This window comes from Caloenas nicobarica, chromosome 2 (assembly GCF_036013445.1).
Source record: "Caloenas nicobarica isolate bCalNic1 chromosome 2, bCalNic1.hap1, whole genome shotgun sequence".
Taxonomy (NCBI): Eukaryota; Metazoa; Chordata; class Aves; order Columbiformes; family Columbidae; genus Caloenas; species Caloenas nicobarica.
The window spans coordinates 15,436,775-15,462,457 of record NC_088246.1 but is presented as its reverse complement, the minus strand read 5'-3'; the positions used below and the strand labels follow the sequence as shown (position 1 = coordinate 15,462,457).

General features: G+C 37.0%; 1 protein-coding gene across 12 annotated transcripts in view; it reads right to left on the bottom strand.

Moving 5' to 3' along the window:
- The window catches only part of PARD3 (par-3 family cell polarity regulator), a 455,490-nt gene that overhangs the window by 22,697 nt on the left and 407,110 nt on the right, over window positions 1–25,683 (bottom strand). The window lies entirely within an intron of this gene.

Genomic DNA, 25,683 nt, shown 5'->3' with positions numbered 1-25,683 from the left:
AACGAGCAGCGAGGGAGCAGTCGCTTCTTAAACACGGCAGCTATCTGCGAAAAGGAACATCTGTCCCCAGCCAACACCACCTGTGCAGTGTGAATGTTGTTAGGTGGGTCCAGCCCGGCTCGCTCTCGCACACCTTACACAACTCAGCTGCTGCAGCCGGGTGATGCTGTTTTTACAGTATAAAATCTGCTCCGGAGCTCAACTCTAGCCAACACGAGAGTAGAGCAAAAGCCTGTGTCTTGTAATGAGAGGAGTCTAGAGATATAAAAAAATATTTTTTTTTAAATCCCGATTGTACCGTTTGATTAGAAGCATTCACCAAAAGTGAGTAATATTCAAATAATGCACCATTACACTGTGTTTGTAAATGGTGACATTTAGCTCTGTATCAATGCAAAAAGACCTTATTTAAAAGTTATCTAGGTCTTACTTAAGGCATTGACATAAGTTATACTGGAAACCCAAAAAATATTTTCTGTTGGTTTAGTTCTCTTTAACCACAGAAAATGCTTAGGAAATAGGTATCAGGGTGTTGCAACTAGAACACAACAGAATGCTTTTGACTCTTGTGAACAGTTGCCTTCAGTAAAAATGACATCTTATTTTAAAGTATGAATAAAACTACAGTATCAAGCAGTATATCCCTAGACAAACAGTGATGTATAGACAAAGACATATCTTTAAAATCTCTGCACATTTAAAAAAGATAATATGTTCCGCAAAGTTTACATGGCTCCCACAGTCCTTACCAGCCACTAACACAGTATAATTATTTGTGTCTTTTAACAGAGGGGCTATTGCATTATAAATTTCCAAATAATATTTTTTAATTGATTTTATGTTCTATCGTATCCTAACTATAAGCTCATTTCCAAGTGCAAAATGAGAAGTTGCCCTTAAGAAACCCAAACAAACAAACAAAAATGACTGGCCTAAGGATACCAAGGCTAGGTCAAAGTTACACACAGTTCCCGAAATCTGAAACTTAGGGAGACTCCCTCTGCTAGGAGCATCAGTAGTAGGTCAGATATTCTATATAAAACACAAAGAAATGTGGAATCACTGTCTTATTTTTGGCACTAAATAATCTGAAACCTCTAAATAAAACTTTAAATCTGAGCTTACTGTTAAGCATTTCATTACTAAGTACTTGTGTATGCAGTTTTCCATATGACTCAACCAAGCAAAAAATCAAAATCAAATCTGAGATTGATTGCTTGAATTGGTGCCTAAATTCACATGGCTGTTGTCTTCTTATGAAGTTGATCTCTAAGATTTATACTGATTAGCACAAAAACTAATTAAGTTTTTAAATTAAATATTATTTGCATATGCAGATTAAAAAAAATCTTAATATGATATTTTGCAAAACAACTGATTTCTGAATAAATCCATTCAACATTTTACCGTAAAGATGAAGATTTTAATAAATAAATGTTTTAATCATGCATTGCTAGCACACTGTATTGATTAAATTTAAAACTAGAAATTGCCAGAAGATGACAATTATACTAAGAAAATAATCAATTCCAGGCAAGGATACACAAGAACAGTACTTACCTTTTATCCAAAAAGTCAGATTAGTGAGTCAGCTAGAAGTCAGCTTTTACTAGGTAAGATATTTTCAAATTATTTCACTTATATTTTCTCTTAGAAAAGTTGAAAATATCTTTTCCTCAGGAATTATTTTTCAGTTGTACTGAGCAGGATGCTCAGTTATTGTTGAGAGTCTTGCTATGTTTTGAAACACTGGATTATAAACCCTGAGCTCTAATATTTATTGTTCTTGGGCTGCTTAGTCTCAACCCAAGTGCAGATTTCAGATACCCAAAAGTGTCTGTTTATCTTGCTGCAGAAGAAATACAATATTTATTTGTAACACCACTTCAGTGGTTTACCAAGACAATTAGCCTGATAAAGGCTATAGGAAAGTTAATTTATTTAGCAGGAGAAGGTAAGGCAGGATTTTTCTCAACCAATTTTAATCATGTAAAAGGTAGACTATGCATCTAGACCCTTGCTGATGGAAATACAGAGAAATAAGTTACTCCACAGGGCAATTCAGAGCACCTGTCTTAGGATGCAGTTACCTACCCTCGAGAGCTCATTACTTTTCTTCATTGACAAAGAAAAGCAGAGGGATGAGATCAGGCTTAGACAGGTGAATTTAGACAACAATATCAGGGCAGATGAATCCCACCCTAGATGGCTAACCTGGGCTCAAGGTAGATGAAAACCAAATCATCCTAATAGAGTCTAGTATCAAGACTGGTTGGTAGAAGGTGATGGTCAACTGGCATGGCAGTATAATCCAACGGTTTAACCCATAGGCAGAAAAATTAATTAGAATAAAAACATCTCTCCATTAATGATTCATGGCTAAGTCACTCAGCCTCTCCCTTTCCATTCACATATCCACAAATGGACAATAGCTTTCTTTAAGAAGTGGTTCATGAGACTCTGTATAAGGTCTACAATGACCAGTTCTCTTTTTGTGTAATTCTAATGGTTCTTTCCAGAGTATACTATCCTATTGTTTGTAATTCTTCTTTATAGAAAAAACACTAACAACACGAAAAAAACCCAAAAAAACCCCAAAACCACCCCCACAACCAAACAACAAAAAACCAACAAGATCTTTTTGTATAGTCATGCCTGAGATAAGCCAAGGATTCCAACAAAACAGATTCTATGGTTAATATCTCCTTGGTATGGCTAATTTGTATCTCAACTTTCACATTACTTCAGCAAATGCTATGTAACTGATATAAGATTTTCTTGAGTAACATAATTGGCATATGTTTTTTAGAAAGCAGAAAGAAATGAAATATGTATAATAAGTAATTCCACTTAGTATGTCAAATTTATTTTGCATGATATGGCATTATGTTATAAAGTTACAATGGTATTATTTCATGTTGTTATTCTTGTAGTCTTAGGTTGATAATGTTTCATTTTGACACCATAATGGTGTCTCTGGGGATTTTGATGACAATGTGTTTTGACATCATGTTAAAATATATTCAAACTGATATCACTTTATTTTGTCACCATTACCTAGTTTCAGTTGGATTTCTAAGTTACTGCTTTATTCTGACATCTTTAATTAGGAAGATTTCAGTCCAAGTGGCAAGCGCTAAAAAAAAGTTTTGGAGATGTTAAGCATGGCTGTGTAGCACATGTTGCTGCCGTTCAAACTCGTACTGGCCAGATATCCCAAAATATAACAGATTAGTCACATGGTACAGATCCTCAGTCAGATCATAAAAACATGAAAATGCTTTTTCTTCTAGAGCATGATAATAAATACAATAAATTGTACTGTAATTCTCTTTCAGACACTTCAGGCAGGAGGCCCAGCAGCAAAATCACTGCTGCAAACCAGAACCTTCTGCTGCCATTGGAGTGTCTGACGTGCACTCACTTCATGAGTCCCTCTATAGAAACCAGAAATTATTTCCTGAACACTATTAAAAAAGTGAGTTTTCTAATTCACAAGCTTCACTGAAATGGAAATTCCTGCAAATGCGATTCTAACTAAAGAACGGCAATGCCACTTCCCTTACAGAGCTCTAAAACACAATGCTGGGCTTGAGCCTTAACTAGTGCAAACCTGCTCAGACCCATTGAATCCAATGGAGCTTTGAGAGTTTATGGGTATCTGAAGATCTGACCAAGAGTTTTGAAAAGGTTTTAGGGGAAGACATAAGGAATAATTTCAAGCTGTAAGCTTCTTGTTACCAGTATGAAATTCAGGGATCGATTCTGTAAACAATTTGCTATTAAAATAAACTCATAAATTATCCCTGGGCTACGAGACAAATGTATGTCACATCGATTTGAATATGTCCACTTACAGAAGTATCATGCAGTTTCTTCTTTCTGTTATTTACTAGTTCTTCATTCTTCCTCTACAATGAATTAAAGAGCAACTCTAGGGAAATCAACACATTACACGTACCAGGAAGTATATTTATTCAGTACAGCAACCCAAGTTCTACTTACTAAAATGATTGCTGATAAAATCTCTAATTTTAAACATTAATGCATAAGATTTCTCTGCCATTCAAATCTGATCAAAGAGATTAAAGAATTTCTTCTTTTCCTCCCATTCTCCTAAAGCATAATGCTTAATAGAAATGCCTTTTATTATCTTATTTCAGAGAGCAGACTAGAACTGAGACAATCCCTTGATCCCAGTTCATGAATAAAGCATTTAATGGACTGCACTTGTCAAAGGACACACTAAGCATTTGATCTATACAGTAAACAAATATCTATGAAAAACAACCCCCCAAAACAAAAGTTTGCCATTGCTACTCATTATTTAAGATATTTTCCCTTCCTCTCTTATTTCCAGACTCTGAATGCATTGCTGGAATGACGGAATCACATTGGAAAGTGGAACGTGGAACTTTTCAAACAACTGATGGGAGCAATTTATATTCCTAATAAGTCCATCTAAAGTTCACACATAACTATTTCCCAGTAAAAGGAATTAATTGTTATAACATCAGAAAGCGAATAATTATTAAACAAATGACAGAAGGCTAAGTTGTACCCTGACATTCTAATGCTCTCTACATCTTCTTTAAAAGTTTCCTTTGGGTATTTCCAGCAAAGAAGAACTCCTGCCAGCAGAAGAAAATTACACTAGAGCACTGTGAGCCTGCATAACTATGAACCCAGCTGACCTGAAGAATTTGATACATACCTACAAAATGCTCTTTTATGCTCCCAAAAGACAAGATGAAATATTACAAGCACGTAACTGCAGCTATTAACATAAGCAATACTGCAGAGCTAGTTCCATTTAATGCAAATTATGGACTCGTTTCTACTGGCATTGACCATTCTTCACCAGCCAAAAAATCACTGTCTGAGGGACCTATATAGAAGACTATGTTATTTTTAACAAACTTCTTTATTAAAAAATAAATTAAAACATTTTTTCCTACATCTTGAGTTTAAAAGCTCATTGTATCTTCTTCAATTACCTTAAAAAATAAGAATTGGAATACATACTTTAAAAAAAAATTTCAATATGGTGAGCCTTATTAATGTAATGAGCTGTTAAGTGACAGATTAATGAAACATCAAGACAAAACTGCACTGACATTTACGATTAATCTCTGAAATAAACTCAGAGTGTAGTATTGTCTGTGTAATTCAAGTTACATTGTAACTGGTCACATTGTATTTTTTGTCACGTGTGACTGCTATGATGTCGTAAAGAGGGCAGCTGCATAAGACATTACACACCACTTGTTTAAGCACCAGCTCTCTCCAAAAATGATTTCTCCCCTACAAAAGGTAATAGAAACTCTACAAGCATCTATGGGAATTTTCAAAATGAACTAAGGCAAGACATGACTTCCAGAGAGCAGTTTATAGGGCTACACTGCTAACTCTGACAAAGTTCAGCTCCCATGAATTTTCCCATTTGAGCTGCACAGTAATTTTCTTTTCAGGGAAACCAAAACCAGGAATCAGAAGCTATGTAAGACAGGAATGATAAATATCTTTAGGAAACAGGCTTGACAAATATCTGATTTTGTGTCCCTTTTGCTATTTATTTTTTATTATTTTTGCCAGATTTCCGCATCATTAAGCACTACTCAAACAGCAAGACACCATCTGCAGTAGACACTGTACACACTGCCTACAACTAGTCCTTAACCAAAGATTTTACAGTTTAAGAACAGATTTGCTCTTGCACAATGGAGCACACACACATTTGTGAAATTGTGCTTTTCCTCACAACAAATGCATGCAGTAGGTGGTCAGCTCAGTACCTGCGTCTTCGCTGACTGCAAAGGGAGCTGAACTATACAGGACTACACTGAAGACACCTAAAACGATATGAATTAGGTATCAGAGCAGACTTGTAAAGTCAAAGCACCCGAATGAGAAAAATCCTCTTACAAATGATACTCAGAGAAATTCCGTGGGATTTATATATCATCCAAACTTATGGAGAGGGCCACATGGAAGATGGTCACTAAGTTACTGTCTGATGAGCATGCAAGATAGTGATGGTTTCTACTATATCTATGAAAAAAAGCTGGCAGAAAGAACTGTGAGTGAAATAAATACAAACTATTTTTTCCTATGTTGAGGTCAAGTAGATGCTAAATATCCACCATACAAGCTAAAAGGAGAATCCTGCCAGAGCTCCTTTGGCCTCTTCGTGTCTACACCAACGGCAATACTGACTTCAGCCACTGCTACGCACAACAGAAAGGAGAGTCAAGGAAATCAGAGATGTCCAGGATAGACGACATTTGCATCATCTTTCCTGTCACTTTGAGAAGCAAACCAGCTCCCCAAAAACATTCTGGGGATTTATTTTTAAGCAAACAATATCATTTTAAGCCAGCGGCACAAATAAAATAACAAGAGTCTCAAGACTCACATGAGGCCTCTTCCTTTCACTCTCCTGTCAGCTGAATCCAGGACAACCAAAGACAGACACAAGTCTGGTTATCTGATTACATATAAGCAACTATACTTCCCCTTGTTGTGTACAGGTAATTGCTTCTTTTGCAAGGGCTGTAAAAGCCTGTATTGAGAGAACAATGCAACTCATTAGCTCATGGTACTTATTGAATATAAACCAAATGGCATGTCTTAGATTACAGCTATGGCGCTATTACTAGTGCCCAATTCAGGTCGCATTTTTCCCAGCTCTATCACTCCCAGTAAATTACTTGCACTTGATGTAGAGCAGGCAAAAACTGAGCAGAAAACAAAACTTCAGCCATTTTAATTTAAACCCTCATAATAGCAGGTCAAATTTATGTGAACTCTTTGGTGAATTGGTTCCTTTATTAGTACCCAGTTTAATTCAAATCAGAGTCCTCTACAGAAGATTAATTAAATATTAATCAAAAGTCCAGGGCAGTCTAAGCTTCTGTTCCATTAACCTAAACGTGACTCCACACAGAACCACAATGCCATTTTCCCCCACTGCCCTATTTTAAAGAAGGCTTTTAGTTTTTTCCGTTCTGGTGCAACTCCTTGTAAATGCAGACGTTATTTGCAGTGTATGTTTAAAGGTCATCATTCTTTTTCCTTTTCCAATTAAAGCTGCTCTTAATCACAATTAAGCTTTCAAGAAACAATTAACAGAAGTCAAAACTTTTCTCCATCAATACGTTTAAGAGATGTACAGTGTGTAGCCTCTATTACCACCGGTGTCACTGAACTAATTATGTGATGTTAAGGTTCACATTCTCGGGTGTAAATTTTGGTTTGAGTTGACACTAAAAAGAAACATCAATTTATTAGGAGATAAAACTTGTTCTGCCGTAATGGAACAGCTGTGTATATAAATTTATTGCAGCTTAATGTTCTCACACATAAAGCAATTAGAGCTTTCTGACAGACAGACTTGCTAAGTATAGTGTGGAGCATATAGTAATATGGAGCTACAGGCACAACATATTTAAGACTGATCATATATATTCTGTACAGTAATATCCATTTCTCAAGTCACTCCAACCCTAGATGTATTCTTAATTAACATAAACGTATGCTTATAGTTATGTGAAATTTTCATCCTCTGTGGTGGAACCTTTTCATACCACATCATTTTACTCATAGACACCTCTGTGCTAAATTTGTCTTCTCCTTTTGCAGGGATACAGCCCAATTCCTTTAGGGGGGCTTAATTTTATTTCACACAAAGGATAATAGAAGCAATAATGTCATCAGTTTTCTTAAAAAAAATCCAAAAGTAAACCCATTTACATGGTGTTTGGGATAAGCACCTATATTTCTAGACCCATAAAGTAAAAACTCATGAAATAAGCTACATTCACTGAGCATCATTTCCTCTCAACACCTGGTCTCAGCTAACTTTAGTTGCCTTCAAATAGCTTCCAGGAAATTTTCCCTTCCTTCCTATCTTTCCTACAGGACAATTAAATTTAACTTAAGCTAAGAACTGTGGTTTTGAGGATATCGATCAGCAAGACTAGAAATGGTAACAGCATTATGGAGCAGTGGTGTTCCAGACTAATGGCATACAATACCTTTTCTAATCTTGGAAGCTTGGGAAATACTAGATCTTGAAACAACGATACATGGGTAATTGAAATGATAATTTTCAAGTTGATGGACTAAACAAAGTACCATTTAGACTAAATGGAGTTTTCAAAAAACCCCCAAAGTTTTTAAAAAAATCATAATTTCATAACATGTTGAGGTACAAATGTTGTTTGTTTTTACTTGGGAAACTCCTAGGGGACCTCCTTTCTATTTAATAGCTAAAAGCTGTTCCATGCCTAATTTTGTCACATTTACTCATGAACAAACCTTATACAATACCTGAAACAAACCTTATACGATACCTGCATTTTAATACATTTATGCTATGTCTGCCTTTACAGGTACACCTATCAGCTAACTGATGTGATGCTCACATTAGCTAATTGGAATTTCACTACCTGTAAGACTTGGGAAGAGTAATTTCTTAAATCTTTAGTTAGAGGTTTAAATTAAATGTCTGGGAGATTATTGTTGTAAAATAACCGCACGACTTTTTTGGGCTTGGATTCCCAAAAAAGTCTAAGACAACTGCAGTGTCTTTCACACTTGGTTTGAACTGATGTAAATGCTGGCTGCTGTTCTGCCCTCCACAGCTGAATGTCCCTGCCCCAGTCTTTGAGCCAAAAAGAACTAATGAAGTTACAGAGCTATACATATCAAGGAATTGAATGAAAAACCTTATTTTTTTCTTTCTTTTCTATTCTCTCCTTCTACAGGATTTGCTTTCAGGCAGATCGGCTCCATGATCCCCCTGTGAGCACTAGCACAAGCAGGGACATGTGACAAAGGGCAGAGGAAAAGGCAGGAGTCTGGCTTTTTCAATGGAAACTGGTCCCTATGGTGTCCCACGTTCACTGTACATCAACAGAAGTGGGGGTAATAAACTAAGGTAGAAGAGGCATCTAATAAATTAACTCTACAGTGCAGCTATGGAAACACACATGGGGGTATAAGGATGACAAATTGGTGGTGAAATGTTCAAAGTTGATCTCAAATTGAAACATTAAGAAGAATTAACCAGAAATTTATGAACTGGGAAGTCAGGCATGTTCTTTATACACATATTTTATATATTTTAGAGAGATGTGGTTATCTTGGCCAAAACAACAGCATGAAACCCTTTCTAAAAAGAGGGAAACTGCACAGCAATACAGGTGACAACTGGAGCTTCGATGGTACCATTACCATTAGGTCATCAGAAATGCATGATAACTGGTGCCAAGACAACCAGCTTTTTCATTTCACTGTTTTTTCTATTTTTGTCTTTGAGATGTGACACAGGTCAGTGAATCTGAGCACAGAGCGAAGCCAGGAATTCTCAATTATGGCAGCTTCAGAAAAGCTATTCTTAACGTGTCTCTGCTCCTGCTTAGGAATCACCATCTGAAATATCCAACAGTATTTATCTTCACTAGATGAGTACTCTAAAGACTTCTGGAAGAATCCTGAAGATAAAAACTGTCAATAACTTAAATATTCTCAGTTATGGCATACTTGCAGCAGACAAATTGAAAATAACTGGCAAAAAGTTTTTTTCAATATTGTTGTTATAAACAAATTTTGATCTAGTATTGAAATTTAAGTCCCTTATGTAAAGACCCTTCCCATAAACTAAACCATTTCTGTAGTTCCAGGCTATTTAGATAGGGGAATAATTTATTCTTAAGAAACTTCTTAAAAAGTACACCCTACTTCCTGTTCCTTTCATGATACACATAAAAAGCTAAATTATGAAGCAATGGCAGGGTTTTTGTTGGTTTTCTTATTTTTTTTTTAAACCATCACCTGTCCACCACACTAAATAGATTCCTTCCCACTGTGCTGACAGCTGTTTCCCAGGTAACCAACCCAGCTAGAACTTGACTTCAAGCAGGGTAAGGGAACCCGCACTCACACACCTGCATTTACATGTTTTGAGGAGTGTTTTTGAACTGCTGCAGGGTCCCCAGTGCCCCCGGCAGTCAACAGGAGCTGGGAATAGCCAGAAAGTAATGGAATAAAGCTCATCAGCAGTCAAAAAATACCCACTAGGGGTGATTTTACATACAGAATAGTAAATGCCATTGGCAGTTGGAAATTAAAATTATCCTCAGTGGTGAACCAGCAGGATTAGACTTCACACGAGCTGTCACCTTTTACGGGTTCTGCCTGCTTCTTCCATTTGCCATAAGGGAACTGGGAGAAAAGCAGCAGGTATTTTGCTGCTTCTTTCCATAATCAGGAATCATTGTCCCCCCAGTTTCTGAAAGCATCTGTGTAATACCCCTCACTAGATAAATCATATCTTAGCTACTGTCAGTCAGTGTTGTTCTGGATTTCATGGCCATTGCGGTACACACAATTCCAGTAATTTTTTGTCTATCTGTCTTTTGCTTCTATGTATTAATTGAAAACCGAATCATTCTATGAGGTACTGGCTACGCTTAAAGGTATATCTTATGCCTCTCTTATTCTGGGTTTGGGCACTTACTTTTTAAATCCATGCCATCTAATGCTGCAGTGGAAAGAGCTGACAGAGAAGATTATATGTTGAACACGGCACTAAAGGATTAGAATTTCCACCATAAACATACAGGGAATTTATTTTTTGTTTTTAAGATAATGAAAAAGCTATATCTTTGGGAAATTTAATGCCAGATGTAAGTAGGTAGTATTGCTGACCAGTCAGTTCCTAATAATGCGAGTTATGGAAAAACTATTGAGCTTAGGTAGTTGTGTTTGTACAAGCAGAGGAATAAACATCCTTCAGTGTCCCTCCCCCCACCTCCTTAGAGACTCAAGCATTACTACTCTCTTTTTGCTGGGTTGGAATGTGGGGTTACAGACCCAACAAATGGGATGATCTCAACAATTATGTAGGAAATGCACAATACCATACACATGTGAGCATATGCTCACCCACCCTGCAACATGGGGAGACAGCTGAAAGTCTTGGATTAACACAACACTCTGTTTTAAAATAAAATCAGGCTTTGATGTGTAGAACACCAAGTTTTTGCTCACACTGTGCTCGACTGTTTAGATATTCAGTCATCCTAGAATTTCTAATTTCTAAATTCACCTCAGACACTGCTTTTTTCTAGTGTTAACACAAAGGTCCCTTACAATTAGCTGCAATTTAATTTTCTTGTTCTCCTAGTATTCTGGATTTGACTCTGCTGTGCCTTTTCACTGTTCAAATATACCTGCTTTTAAAATTGACTGATTTGCTTTTCTCTTTAATATTCCACGAAAGACAGACCAACCACTTTCAATGGTAAAATGAATATCATCATAACTATTCTGGTTCCATCCAGAAATATTCAATGGTGCCTCTTATCTAAACAAGTATATCTAGCAAATAATCTACCACTCCCTCAAATTCCTACTTTGCCACAAGCCCTGAGGTCAGACCTCTTCAGACGCGGTCCAAGAAGCAAACAGCGATGAATGGAATTAGCCTGCCTTGTGGTTTCTTAGCACATGTGGCTGAACATACTCCAGGACATCCCAAATCTGGCCCATTTCCCTGTGGAACACAGTGATTCTGTGAGAGCCGGTCACTGCTGCCCCCGCAGCAGTGCAAATGGGAGCAACACATGAAGAGAATAAGAGAAACTCTCTCATTTTTACACCCTCATGTAGGCATGAAAGAGGGCAGAATACTCTGTGTTTCGGTGCAGTAACACAGCCTATTCATCCAACCTCAATTATGTTGTTTTTAATAATTTAAGGGCATTTCTTTTGCATAATCCAATCAAGTTTCTTAAAATTACATTGTATTAATAATACATTATACAGAGGCTTACATGGACAGATGAAAGTTCCTTTTTCCTAATGACAGTACTTTCAATATATCTCCTGCCTCTGAAATAAGCACAAGAGGTTATTGATTTCTAAAAGCAGTTAAAAATTGGATTGAGGTGAAAAGTCAAAACACTAAATTCTTCCACGAAAGAAGTAGCTACAGAAAAAACTATGATGCAGAAATGCTGAAAAATATTGTTCTGAAATTCTCTACCAAAATTAAATACTTCATTATTCCTTAAATAAAAACATCCATTTCAGTTTACCTGAACTGCACATATTCCATTTGGGATCACTTCAACAAACACCTGTGCTCTCCCAAATTACTACGGGCTCTCATGGATGGCAGCTGAAGTGCTCTACATGGCTATTCTCCAATACAGGTTGGATTTTTCCACTGAAACAAAATATTTCATGATGTACACCACAAAAATTTAACCAGAAGCAAGAATATATTGCCTCATGAGAGACGATGTCCAGTAATGAGTTGCCACAGAAGATGATATCAATGCTACATGGTGATATTGACATGAAAAAAGTTGTTCAACAAATTAAAATATTTAATTGTGGATTGAACTGCCTGGTGTGCAATAATTTGTTGCACTTACATCTTCACAATGAAACATTTTTAATGGCAAAATTTAAAATTATGTTTTAGCCAATTCCAATGGTTTATTAAACTTTCTTCACCAACAGATTTTACCATAAAAAAATTCTAATAAATAATGAGAGAAACAGAAACAAAGTAATTTATTTCTCATTTGTACAACTATGTGGAAGCTGTAAGAAAAATCTGTTGGAAAAGGATCCACTTTCAGAATGTCTGGTCAAAAAAAAAAAAACCCTCTTCAGAAATAATGGGCAATTTATGCTTTCTGAAATTAGCTACAACGAAGTGAGTAATTGCTGGGTGAGGCATACAACGTTTTAAAGACTGCATTCTTCCTCAGAACAAGATCCTGAGGCTGCTTTAAAAAGTGTAATCTTCTGTAATCATTTCTGGTGCTCAAAGCAATTACTTTTCAATGGGAAAAGCAAGTAGGAGAACAACACTATCCAAGAGCAGAGTTCAGTAGTTTGTAAACCTTGACCCTTCATATCATTCAGTTATTGACCAAGTTGGTAAAAGAAGAATGTTACGCTTAAATTACTACAACCTTCATCTTAGGTAACATGGAGCACCGTGAGGACAGTGTCTGGTAAGCAGAATTTAAAAGAAGAAATTTGTTTAAGGTCTGATCCCTTCACAAGGACTTTTCATTCCCTTGTTCCAACAAGGTGAGAGTTTCATACAAGTAAAACACATGTAAAGGAGGTGAGAAACAAGAAAGAAATGCTACGCCTTCCCGTTTGCTCTCCAGCAGCAAGCTAAGGGCATCTGCGATGGGGTGGGGGAGGCAGAACCGATGAAGAGCCCTCGTGGGAAGCCTGGGAGAGGCAGGTGCTGCTGCTGCTGCTGCTCCAGCAGTGTTTAAAGTCAGGAAAAGAAGCCGCCGAGTAAGAACATATGGTAACAGAGCAGATTTGCTGGATGGAATGTATATTTTTCCCCTGCTTACTCCCTCTCAAATAAAGACTTGGGTTTTCTGTGTCAGAGACTTTAAACAATAACAGGCCACTGCAGGAGGTGAATGTTAATGACAATAGTATGAAGTAGCTGTTTCTGAGTAAAGGGAAAGGATTTCTGGGGATTTTAAACTATTACTGCAGGCCAATACACACATCTGCTCTTCATGGGTTAGATCCATGTTTTTGCCTTTCATGGCATCCGACCCCATGCCTTCTGAAAGAAGAAAGTCAATGGAGCCGGGAAATTCCTAGCAGTGTTGTAGGATGATGGGGAGGGGGAATGCAGAGGTGGAGAGCACAGCGGTGAAAATAGGCTGAGCGCTCATCAGTTGTGTTTTAGCTGGTGTAAATGCAGGGAAGACATTATCCGAGACACCTCTGCCTCTCAGCTCTTATTTTCTTCTGCAGATCAGCTAGGAAAGAAATGAAGTGTGGAGTACTCATGTGGGAGAAAGCAATTTTTGGAAGAATAAATTTAAATTAGACAAGAGCTAAGGGAACTTTGAGGGGAGAGGAAAAGGAACAAACATATGTCTATGGAGACGTCAAGAGATTTGAAGGCTGATGAAGTACTTATGCACAAATCTGAAGGGGAAAAGGCGAATAGGATAATAAAAATGTGACAGTATTATTGGAGAAAATACTGGAAAAAGATCGAAAGAAGAACGTGGTTTAGAAAGTCTGTAATGAAGCAAAGTCCTTCTAAGGGGCAACAGAAACTCTAAATAATAATGATGAAGATCAAATCACTCAAATTTTAGACATCCAAAGTTAAATGTCTGAGTGAAAGGCTTGTCAGCTTTTAATCTACGGAGAGAAATCAGTATAAAGAGACAATGAATGATAGCTGTAAAACTTACCTTAGACACCTAAGGATCCCAGAGGACATGCTTTCTAGAGAGCCTTCTTTCTTTCTACTGGATATAAGAGGACTTCAACCAAAGTCAAAATGCCAAAATACAGACAGGACTCCCACACTGTGAGAATGAGACTAGGAAGGTGAAGACCAATATTTTAACTGAGGGAGGACCATACCCAGGCAAGTGAAGGCAGAAGTAGAGAGGACAAAACCACATGAGAATAAGAAGAAAGACTGGAGAAATCGCACGAGTGTGCAGAGAAGGAAAAGTCACTGGAGGAAATAAATCTTGGGGAGTGGAGTGCTAATAGAAAGTTTTTTTCATTCAACTTTTGAGCATACTGTGAAATAACAAAAGTTTGACCTCTGAGGTCATAGCCTTTATACTTGGAAATACAGCATCCGTTTGGTTTTAGTCTGAAAACTTAGTAGGTGCATAAAGGCAGTTCTGCCTTTTCAGGAGGTGAACGTCTCACTACAGCATGAGACTGGAAGGTCAGCAAAATCCACCAATCCCTTCTCCCTGTAGCCTCAGGCTTAACAAGACTGCACTTCAAAAGAGTTCTCCTTTTCTACCCTCTTGCCAGGAACAGCTCAAAAGCTACAAAATACTCTAAGAAAAAATTAAAATTCTCAGTGTGAAAGACAATAAAAGGATAAGAAACTCATTGTATCATGAAAAGAGAGAGTGCAGGTGTCACCACGACCTAGGCTACATGAAATGCCTAGATAGGTCCTCTGAGGACTGCATTTCACGTTATAGAGAAAACAAACCTTTCCCCTTCTTACGCAGGTCTCTACCAAAAGAACATTAGGAAAAAGTGTCGCGACTTCAAAAGGCATGCCCAGCTCATCCCTGAGTCAAAGCGTGAAGTGCACAAACTCTTTTCCAGTGCAACAAGGAGTTCCAGCACTTCCCAAGATGTGACTAAGCTCTGAAACTTCAGGTGAAGGCCCTGCTCCCCAACCACCTGCCTTGTGAACTCAAAATATTTCTGGCCCTTTCAAGTGACTAATGGATGACACGACGCATGAGATTAATGATATATAATATAGATGCAGTACAACAAACACAATCAACAAACTGCGATATTGCCTATTTGCAACTTTCTCTTGGTGATACCAACAAACCAAATACCCAAAGGTTAACATCACACGCCTTTTTTTGACACAACAGCATGGAAACTGGGCAGCCACAGGAAAAGTAAGCTAGATATAATTAAAGAAATGTTACAACTTTTGTGAGACTTTGAGGACTGCTGAGCAGTCTGTGAGTTAATGTGACAGAGGACAGAGATTGGTGTTTGTTCACAGCACGTCCAAAGGCAATACAAGAAACTACAGAGGAAGAAAGTAACAAAGAACGATGCTGCCCAGCCAAGCACTCCTTCCCTGAGTTTGCTTCGCTGCTTTCAAGAGAGAGGAAATGCAACACCGCCACGCTCTGAGCCCTTGAGTCATGTATTTATAATTTATTAAAAGGTCAAAAATGGCATTTTTTGGGTCTCAGTGTCCAAAACTCCTTGAATTACTCTAGAACTGAGACTCTGTGATTAAATTTGATAACTAGAGCTTATTGAACACATCCATTATGAGAGGAAGTTCACCTGTGGCAAAACTACAAATTCCTACCCCAGTGTGTGCTGGGCCTTGTGCGAGACCCACAATCAGACTCATTGCAAGAAGCTCCAGCATTAGGTATTCCAGGTCAGTCATACCAAGAGACATTAACTCAGTAAATGCACTTAAGGTTTTATCCAGTATCTCTTCCTCTCTCTCTTTTTTTTTTTTTTTTTTCCCTAAGATAGCCATGTACAGTATTCTAAATAGGCTTTGGCCAAAATACTAAATACCGCACGTATCTTTTGCGCTTGACTTGTCTTCTTAGATTAAAATAAAAGCTTAATGAAAGTCAAACAAGAGCGGCCTCTAACATTTTCTAAGATATGTTCGAACATTAACTGATTCATCCTCGCTGGCTCATTAAGAAGAGGAAATTGCAGCAGAATTCTGTGTTAAAACCACTCAGAGAGGAGATGACAGATCCAGGATCAGCACTTATAAATTACTGTCTCTCACCCTCCGTCTCAGTCCCAGTCCTGCAATAAACGCTTGTGGGAAAGTTCCCTGGGCAGGCTCAGAGCCATCATGTCCTCAAAAAAGGCTAACACAAGTTAAGAAATTTGCTCCTCCTTTCTTCTTAGCATTTCACCGAAGTTTCAGCCCTTTCAAGCACCAGGCTCATGATTTCAATAATCCACCACGGTAAAAGTAATTTGTGGAATTAGATATATTGCTAGCTATTCAAATATTTTCTATTACTTATTAGTGCACTGTACAGCACATCAATACAGAGCCCAGCTATTACAGCAAGGGACACTCTGGAAATACCTAAGCAGATTGATCAATTTAATCTCTGTTGCAATACAGTGCATTAGCAGGATGACTTTTTTTTTTTTTTCCTTTTTCTTGGCACAGCTCAGGGAGCTCAGAATTAGGACAAATATTCTCTTTCCTCCTCAACAAATGCTTAACAAATGACAAAAGTGACAGCTTTGAAAGATTGATTTTTTTAAAAGTGAGGTTCTGTATGGTGGCTTATGAAAGCGCTTTAATTTAGAATGATTATTAATCAACCATCCGTTCAGATAATTTTCTAATTTAGTGGGAAAAAAAATCTATATTCTGTCTTTTACATCCCCATCAAGTACTAAAATATGAATGTCTGCACTCATTAACAAATACAAATAGGGAGCATTATCTGATGCACGGAGACAGAGTTAATGCCGAGATGTAATACTTCTACCTGGCAGAAAATGTTCTGAATTTTAGTACAGAAGAGATATAATACGAACTTTAAATATTTTATTATATTACAGCCATAAATACCATACATGTACGAAATGGCATACCTATTCTGACATACTGGAACGTAGCTGCTTGTTCTGGATGCTCTCTCTGCTTAATTCTACATAGAGCAGAGACTTAATTTCCTATTAAAAAACATGGGATAATAAAACAGCAAGTTGAGCTAAGGACAAAAAGATAAAAGTGCAATACAAACAGAAGAGCTTGCAAATAAAATTTTAAACCTCAAGAATTAAAAGATATTTTGACTGACACATTTATAAGCCCATCCTTACACTGATTTATTATTGTGTGATCTATCTACCTACACGAAGCCTGTGAAAATTAGAAATATAATGTGAATATCTATCATCACACATTATTCTGAAACAATCCAAAGCATCCAAGTAGTTGCAAAATATTGTAAAGTGGTTTTCTAAACAAAGTGCATTTAAAGCTCAATTCAGAGGAGTTATGTGCCCAGATGGGATGCGAACAGAAAAACATCTACAAAACAGGTCTCTTTTTTCCTGGTCAGCTTTTCTAACTGACTGGCTACTGACTCAAAGATGAACGCTACCCTTGCTGCAGCCGTGCTTAACAGAATAAAACCTGACTTACAAACAGTAGTTGCATTTCTGGGGGACTGTTTTGTTGCGGTCCTTGAATCACCTTATTAGCTGCATAGGAAGCTTCAGAAGGAAAAACAAAGTAAATGTACAACTCCAATAAAATATTGGCTTCTTGGAGGCACACACCATCAACTTGGAGGCTGTATCTTTTTAAAGTGTGACCCATAATACTTTCTAAATGGACCCTGGAATCCTGTCTGGTTTAAAAATCCAAGTTTATTGCGAAATGTATATACATAGGCATAATTTATGAAGGAAGGCATGCAAACACAATTGTAACACAAAATATGTGGCAAGGGAGTCATTTACTAGGCTTTCATACAAAATACAAATTTATCACTAAATGTCTATGCCTAAAACTCAGTATGTAGTACATCATACTTTAAATTATTAACATCTCTGCTGGAGAAGCTTCCTTCATAAAATATTTACATAGCACATCTCAAGACTCTGTATTTTGCCAGCAGTTACTCAAAGTGTAAGATAAATAGAGTTAGCAGGTCATTCTTTTCCTTGAAAAGCTATTCTTTTCACTACCAAAAACCCCAAAATGTTTAAGCTGTATTACTGCTATGGCCCTTGTTATGAAATACTGTGCTCCAATATAATGATATATTTTGACCCCTGAGAGCTACTGGGGCCAGAGGTCACAGCTTTTGCTAATGACAATGCATGGCTGTAAAACATAAGAGGCAGCATGTTTCAATTACTTTTCCAATTAGTAGCAACAATCAATGCATGCTGCAAAAAGCCTTAAGGAAACTGGCAAAAAGTTGCAAAGTATGGCTACGATTCTCTTTTAAGTAACAAATGTAGGAACAATAAAATATTAGTATTCCCTTGATTGTTTTTTCAACACTGCAAGACCATACAACCCTTTATTTCAAACAAAGCAATCTGGGAGTGTCAACTTTTCAAAATTCAGACAGCTCTTCAAAGCAAGCAAGTATTAGATAACATTCTTTTCTAACTTAGTCAAGAAGAAAAGGTCATATTGGTCATTTTGTTAGAGAAAGTAAATTGAATTTATGATGCAAACTTCAAACGTATTATACTGTTATTTAAAACTAAGCAATAATTATGCTCCAATTTTTCAACTAGTGCCTCCAGCATTTCAAGCTCTTGGCATACAGTCTCCTGGGCTAAAAAAAGTTTCTCAACACAGTATGAGAATTCTGTTGGCATTTGTATACACAACGTGTCAATGTCAAAATAAAATTTTAAAGGATATGTAAGGAAGCAGAAAATCAGAACTATATATCTGAATGGATTTTAAAATAAAATAAACCCAACTTTACTCACGATATGAGGCACACGTTTTGAAATACGTAAGATTCTACTGTTACTAAACATTCAGTTGCATAGTTTAAAAATTCATTTGAAACATTTCCTTGATGTTCATACAGTTTTATTAAGGATCTGAAGTAATAACTATTTGGATCAATTTTGCATCAATGTTTGATACTAAATACAGAAAAATTATGATGAGGTAGCATTACTTTTAAACTTCACAAAACACACTTGTGTCTTTCTACTGTGGGCTAAATAGCCCATGGCAATATCCCCCACATCCCAAATTCACAGAAGCACAGAAAAGAGAATTCTGTGATCAATCCATTTTTGTTTTAAAGAATGTAAAAGACACATCTGTTACATATATGAAATGAAAAATATCTCCATGCCCCTTACTAGGTAGAAGTGATCGGTAATAATGGAAATGAATGTTTTTTCTTATATTAGGGGATAAAACTCGTTATCAATTCAATATTAAGGAAACTACTAAAGCGAAGCATCTATAATTAATTGTTTTCAAATCTGCAAGACCAGATTCCTTGCGATATTTAATTTCTAAGGAATGGTCTGTTGCTTTCCTCTGGACAATGATTATGGAGTAAAATATCTACTGTAACTCAGAAGAAATTCTAAAATCTAGAAAAAAGACAATGTGTCAACATTTCAAGAAAGTAAGTGGGATCATCTCAACATGACATCATTGTAAGAAGAAATTGTGAAAATAATGTTAAAAGAGGCAATCAGTTGGATTGAGTGGTAGCATGATTAATACCAATCAACACTGTTTAACAGAAAACAGGTCTTCTAAGGAAATTTCGTATCATTTTGTGATGATATTACAAATTCAGTAGATAAAGATAACTTTTGAAAATACTTGCTTTAATTTCTGTATAAACATCTATCCCTGTTATCTCTCTGATGAAAATGTAACATTGCACAAAATCAACATAGCTTATATATTAAACACATTAAAGAACAATGAAAATCTGAAAAAGAAATTGTAAATAAGGAACCAATATCTAATGGGAATATCTTTGGTGATATTGTGAAGATGTGCATTATAAACAGCCAACAGGACTGAGCAGCAGAAACAAGACACATTTTTATATCTAAATATCTCTGAAGAAAATTGTGGACAGCAGTGTTAACTAAAAAATATCTTAGTAGTCCTAATAAATAGTCAATGGAAAATGGAGTCTTACTATAGCACAGTGGCTCTTAGAGCTTGTGTATTTTGTGAATTCATGGATCTGGATGTGTAATGCAGGAATGGAAAAGTCACATATAACTGTAATGTTACATATAACTATAATGTTAAAAGAAAGTCATTTGCAGTTCTTGTCTCCGCACATTCAAATGAATGTCTATTAAAAGAACAGTATATATTATCACAATAAGGATGATTAATCTCTGGAATAATTTACAACATATGTGGTTATTTTTTTTCCCTCACCTGAAACCTTAAAATGAAATTAGACAGACTAGAAATATTAAAGTGAACAAGGCAAAGAGCAACGAATAAAGAAATTCCAGCTGAAAAGTATGAAGTAATTCCAAAAGACCAGTAAACCTTTTCCCGCCCCCCCCTGCCCCCCCGCCCAGGGAACATATTTTGGCACAGGGATAAATATAATCTGTGTTAACCCTTCAGCATGAATAATATTTCCTTAGTTCACAGAGGAGCTGTGAGACTGAAATTAATTTTAATGCTTTTTTGTTAAGTTATTTTGATGCCAAAAATAAGAGAATGAACACATGTTCTTCACTGTTTACTGATTCTATCTCCTGCATTTCAATATTATTCATTAGTTCTGTTGTGTTTCAAATGAGACTATGTTCAAACGGTATCTGACATCATCAGGGACCAGCTCAGCCTGCGGCCTCAATGAGATATTGAAACCCAAATTGTAAACAAGATTATAACAATAGGTACAAGCCTAAATCAGCTCTGTATAACAGTTAGTGAACTAACATGTATCCTCCACTTTTCTGAAAATGAGCTATTTTGGACTATGCCCAGAGCTACCAGCTGTGATAGATAAATGCACTGTAGTATTTCTGGAGTCAAGGAGCACTCAGCTGTGCAAATCCCCTCTTTATTTACTTTATCTATGTATAAACCAATAGTAGTAGCAAGGTAAGTAAGAGTTAAATTTTTCTGCTGATTGAAAGATTTACTAATAGCTGTGGAATTTGCATGACAATACACACTCATTAGAAAAAGAAATATATGTATTATTTTAGATGAACAAACAAACTACAGAGCTGAAAGGAATACTTTAGAAAATACACATTAAACTGATTCGTTCATTATGCACTGCAACTGCTTCCTCAAAGTGTGTCTGCATTTGGCTGTGTATGTGTACGCACAGAATTAGGTCTGTCCAATTGAGGCAGCTCTTTGGAGTTCCCTTTAGAGTCAGGAGAACTTCCCAGATGACATGGTGCAGATCTCCAGCTCTATTCCATTTTGTGCTCGATGTCAGTAAATTGAAAATTTTGACTAGTGAGGCAGACTCCTCGGCAAGGCAAACTGCTTTGGCTGGCAATGCCCTTGAGCCTCCCTCTTCAGGGGAGGATGCTGCCCGAGAGGAGAGGGAGAGGAGAGGAGAGGAGAGGAGAGGAGAGGAGAGGAGAGGAGAGGAGAGGAGAGGAAAGGAGAGGAAGAGGAGAGGAGAGGGAGAGGAGAGGGAGAGGAGAGGGAGAGGAGAGGAGAGGAGAGGAGAGGAGAGGAGAGGAGAGGAGAGGAGAGGAGAGGAGAGGAGAGGAGAGGAGAGGAGAGCCAGCCTTGGTCTTGGCTGTCTCTGAGCCTTAGGGACTACAGTTGGCCCCAAGCAATCCTTGTCTTCATTTTTTATTGACTGCAATCTTGCAAAAATAAAAAGATGACCCACAGATAGAACAAAACAACTTATTGAACTTGACTATGTAATCTTCTTGAAAACTTTTCTCTGAAAACTGTGTCTGGCAGGTGAAGGTCGCAGTGTAATTGAAGAACACAAAGAACTTGATCAAGTTTTACTCTAGGATTCCTCACATGCTAAGCAAAAGCCACTTTAGGACACACAGCAGAGTATCCTTTCTTAAAATGATGCATTATATGTTACAATCTCTTGTTATATCAGCCATATGGTAAGTTTATTATTTCCTCCTTTCCACTTAACACTTCCTGGTCTCGTTTCTCATATACAAAACATGCTGGGATAGGCACAAAGGATGGAAGGTAAACTGAAATATGCTTCCATGTGTCAATACGTCGACCTGAGATACCAATCTGGAATCACACTTGCAAATAGGTCTAAAGAATTTCCCCTTTGAAGAGCGGATAGAGCAGCCCCTCTCCCCAAAAATACCAAGGTGGGAAAGGCTAGCATTCAAGCACTGCAATATTTCACTCTGTATGATAGAGGAATTACCCAAATTTTAAAAGACACTACTAATAACTACCATTTTCACAATAGCAGAAAATAGTAGCTGCAATATTACCAGAAACATTTAAAACAATCACTTTTATCTGATGACTGAGAATCTTGAAGAGAAAACATTTCATCACACATGCCCTAGGTCTGCATTGTGCTTGTGCTTTCCAAATCTCTTAAACTACTAAACAGAAAACAGGTGTTCAAGCTCTTACGGTACATCTGTCATATTCATGCCACATTGTTTTCTTCTACTGAATTTAAGCACTAATACAAATTTGATCTTAGTTAGCTGAGTGATAAAGAACATCCTTCATAAAAATACTGGTACGGGTGCTTCAAATGGACTAAGAAGTCAGTGTTTCTGGCTAACAGTCAGTATATCATATATAATTCAATACTGTAACAATACCTTAGTGACACCGCTTTACCAAAAATAAATCTTTCACGATATATACCAAACATTCTTATAAATAAGGAGACTTACACCATGTGATTTCATCTACTTCAGGAACACTGAGTAATGAATGATACTGTCTGATAGCTCTTGGATTGAGCAGGAGAAAGTGCAGTAGAGGCCACTTCTAAAGTTTTTCATGTTTTTATACACTGATCTAGCTTTATTTTATTTTTAAGGTCAAGGGGTACTATTAAATCACTTGACAAATGGCATGACACATGTTCAGGAAGAAACCAGCAGAAAACCTAGGAAGGCATTGTGAAGTTGCACATTAGTGTCAAAAACACGCCACACAGTAGAAATACTATACAGTTACCACACAACTGACGTGCAATAAACCTAGTAATTAGAGCACTGTAGACATGATGATAAATGGAAAAAAATGGATAAATTATGTTCTCGTTAGAAGAGCCTCCATGTTTATCTGTTAGCACGTACAATTCACATTTAAATTTGCTGACACTCGAAGTGGCACATTTGTTTATTGCTGCCACTTCTGGGAAAAGTTCAGTTATGTATTTTCAGGCAAAGTAACAGGCACAGAGGTGATGTGCTTTGTCTCAGGGGCAAAGCTTGCCACCCGCACAACTTTTTAGAACCCTCAGGCTTGCCAGTCAACTCCAGCAAGACTGACAGTGAGCTCAGAGGAGGCTTCCACTTTGACCTCATCGAAAGGATAAAGGTGTTGCACTTGGCCAAGTGGGAAAGAATTAAATTTTCTCTTAACCACCTGCAAAGGCTAACTCAGAGCAGAGATCTGTTTCCTGATTGATTGGTGTCCCTGAGCATGAATTTTAGATGCTGTTAAAAGAAATAAAAAGGTAACTTCCAGCAGTTAAATTCACAGAGCTTTCTGTGGTTATAAAATCACCAATAGGAAGTGATTAGCAATGCTGGTGGAGAACAGAGGCTGTTATTCTCCTAATGAAAGCCCTCTGTCTGGGCTTTCTACCTCAGCTTCTATTTAGTTGCTATAGTTTTATCATGCTTATGCAATAGGCAGTTTTGCTTCCTCCTGCCAATAGTCTGCCACGGTAAATAGGAAAAATGTTCTCAAAACTGCACAGCCCGCTCACACATTTTATATCTGAGAAATTAGATCAGTTTATGAGCAGCATATAACAGTTCTGTTATCCAAGTCCCATGATTTAATCCCTAGTTTTATGACATTTATGTATTTTCCCAAAGCACCAACTGATGGGAGTTACACATCCCTTACATTTTTAATCTAGTTTCCTAAGAAAAGGAAGCTTTTTTTGATCACATTGGCTTGTATTTCAACGTATGAAGAGCTTTCTAATAACTTTTGAACCTACATGCCGATTTAAGTTAAAATTAGGGATAAAAGTCTCAAAGATAATTAAGTTCCTAAGAGTTTTATAAAAATCATCGTCTGGGTTGAGGGTTGAAGCTGAAATTGCTGGCCCTTCCATTGCAAATGTGGTCATAAGTCAGCCCTGAGACACTGCTCTGGAGCTGCCAGCTGGTTGACCAGCATTCCTGTCCTGGCTACATGGCACGTGCATGGCTTTGGACATGTTGAAATTTGTACAATTGCTGCCTCTTTTCCAGTGAGAATGTAATAAGAAAGGAGCTCATAGTGTCCTGCTGGCAACAATGAGTTTAGAAAATACAGAATAAAAATCAACAGGACAAAAGTCTTTCAGTTCTTCTGCTCAAAAAAATAGTTTTTTCTCCCTTAAAGTAAGACCAACTCATGGCTGGCACAGAAAAACCTGCGAACACAAGCCACTAAATTTCTGAAGGCTCAAAAATCAATAAAGTGAGTCTAAAGTAGAGGAAAATTTTAATCTCAAGACTCCTTTAAGCACCCTCATGATCTTGGGATGACAACCATTGATAATACTGTAAGAAGTTACATCAAAAATATGCCAGGTCCAAATCCTTGTTTAAAAGTGGAACATATCTGAGATGCAAGGCTCAGAGAAATACAGAAGAGGAAATTCCCCATAGGGAATATGAACAAGGAGTTGAGGATGGGTTCTGAATTGCCCTCAGTTACTGTGTCATGATTCACTCTTAAACACAGTAGAATCAGAAAGATATCTGCCATACTGCTCATAACAGACAGGACATACACAGTGGGAATCAGAAAGATATCTGCCATACTGCTCATAACAGACAGGACATGGACTTGTAATATTTACATGCAACCTTTTCATGGAAATATTTTCCCATTTTCATGAATTTGTGTCTGAGAAACTTATAAGGCATCTGTGGAAAGAATGAACCTCTAAATCTCATATTCAACTGTTATTTAAAAACCTATATCTGCACAGGAGAGCTGAAGCTATTAAGGGTTAATAGAGAGAAGAGACTAAAACATTCCTTTAAAATGTTTCATTCCACCTAATTTTTACGTTCATATGCTGATACAATACTGCCATTAGCATATTAGATCTGAACTCTCCATAGTTACTGATATGTCATTATAAATAATTGAATACAAGCCTATGGGTCACTGTAGCAGAAAAATAAATTCATGAAAGTAGAAATGGACTCTTTTTTTCCTGATGCATTTCAAAAATATTAAAAACACCAGATGAATTTTAATTTAGGTAAAATTATTAGAAGCTCCCACAGTCTCTCCTTCTCCTCCACTAATCCTGATCTTTCCTCTCCTGTTATTTTCTTCTCTGCAAGTTTTAGTCCAGTGAGCAATTAAAATGACTCCAAGAACTGCAGTCCAGCTATTCTCTCCTTAATAGCATATAATGATCAACAAGATCCTTCTAAAATTGTGGG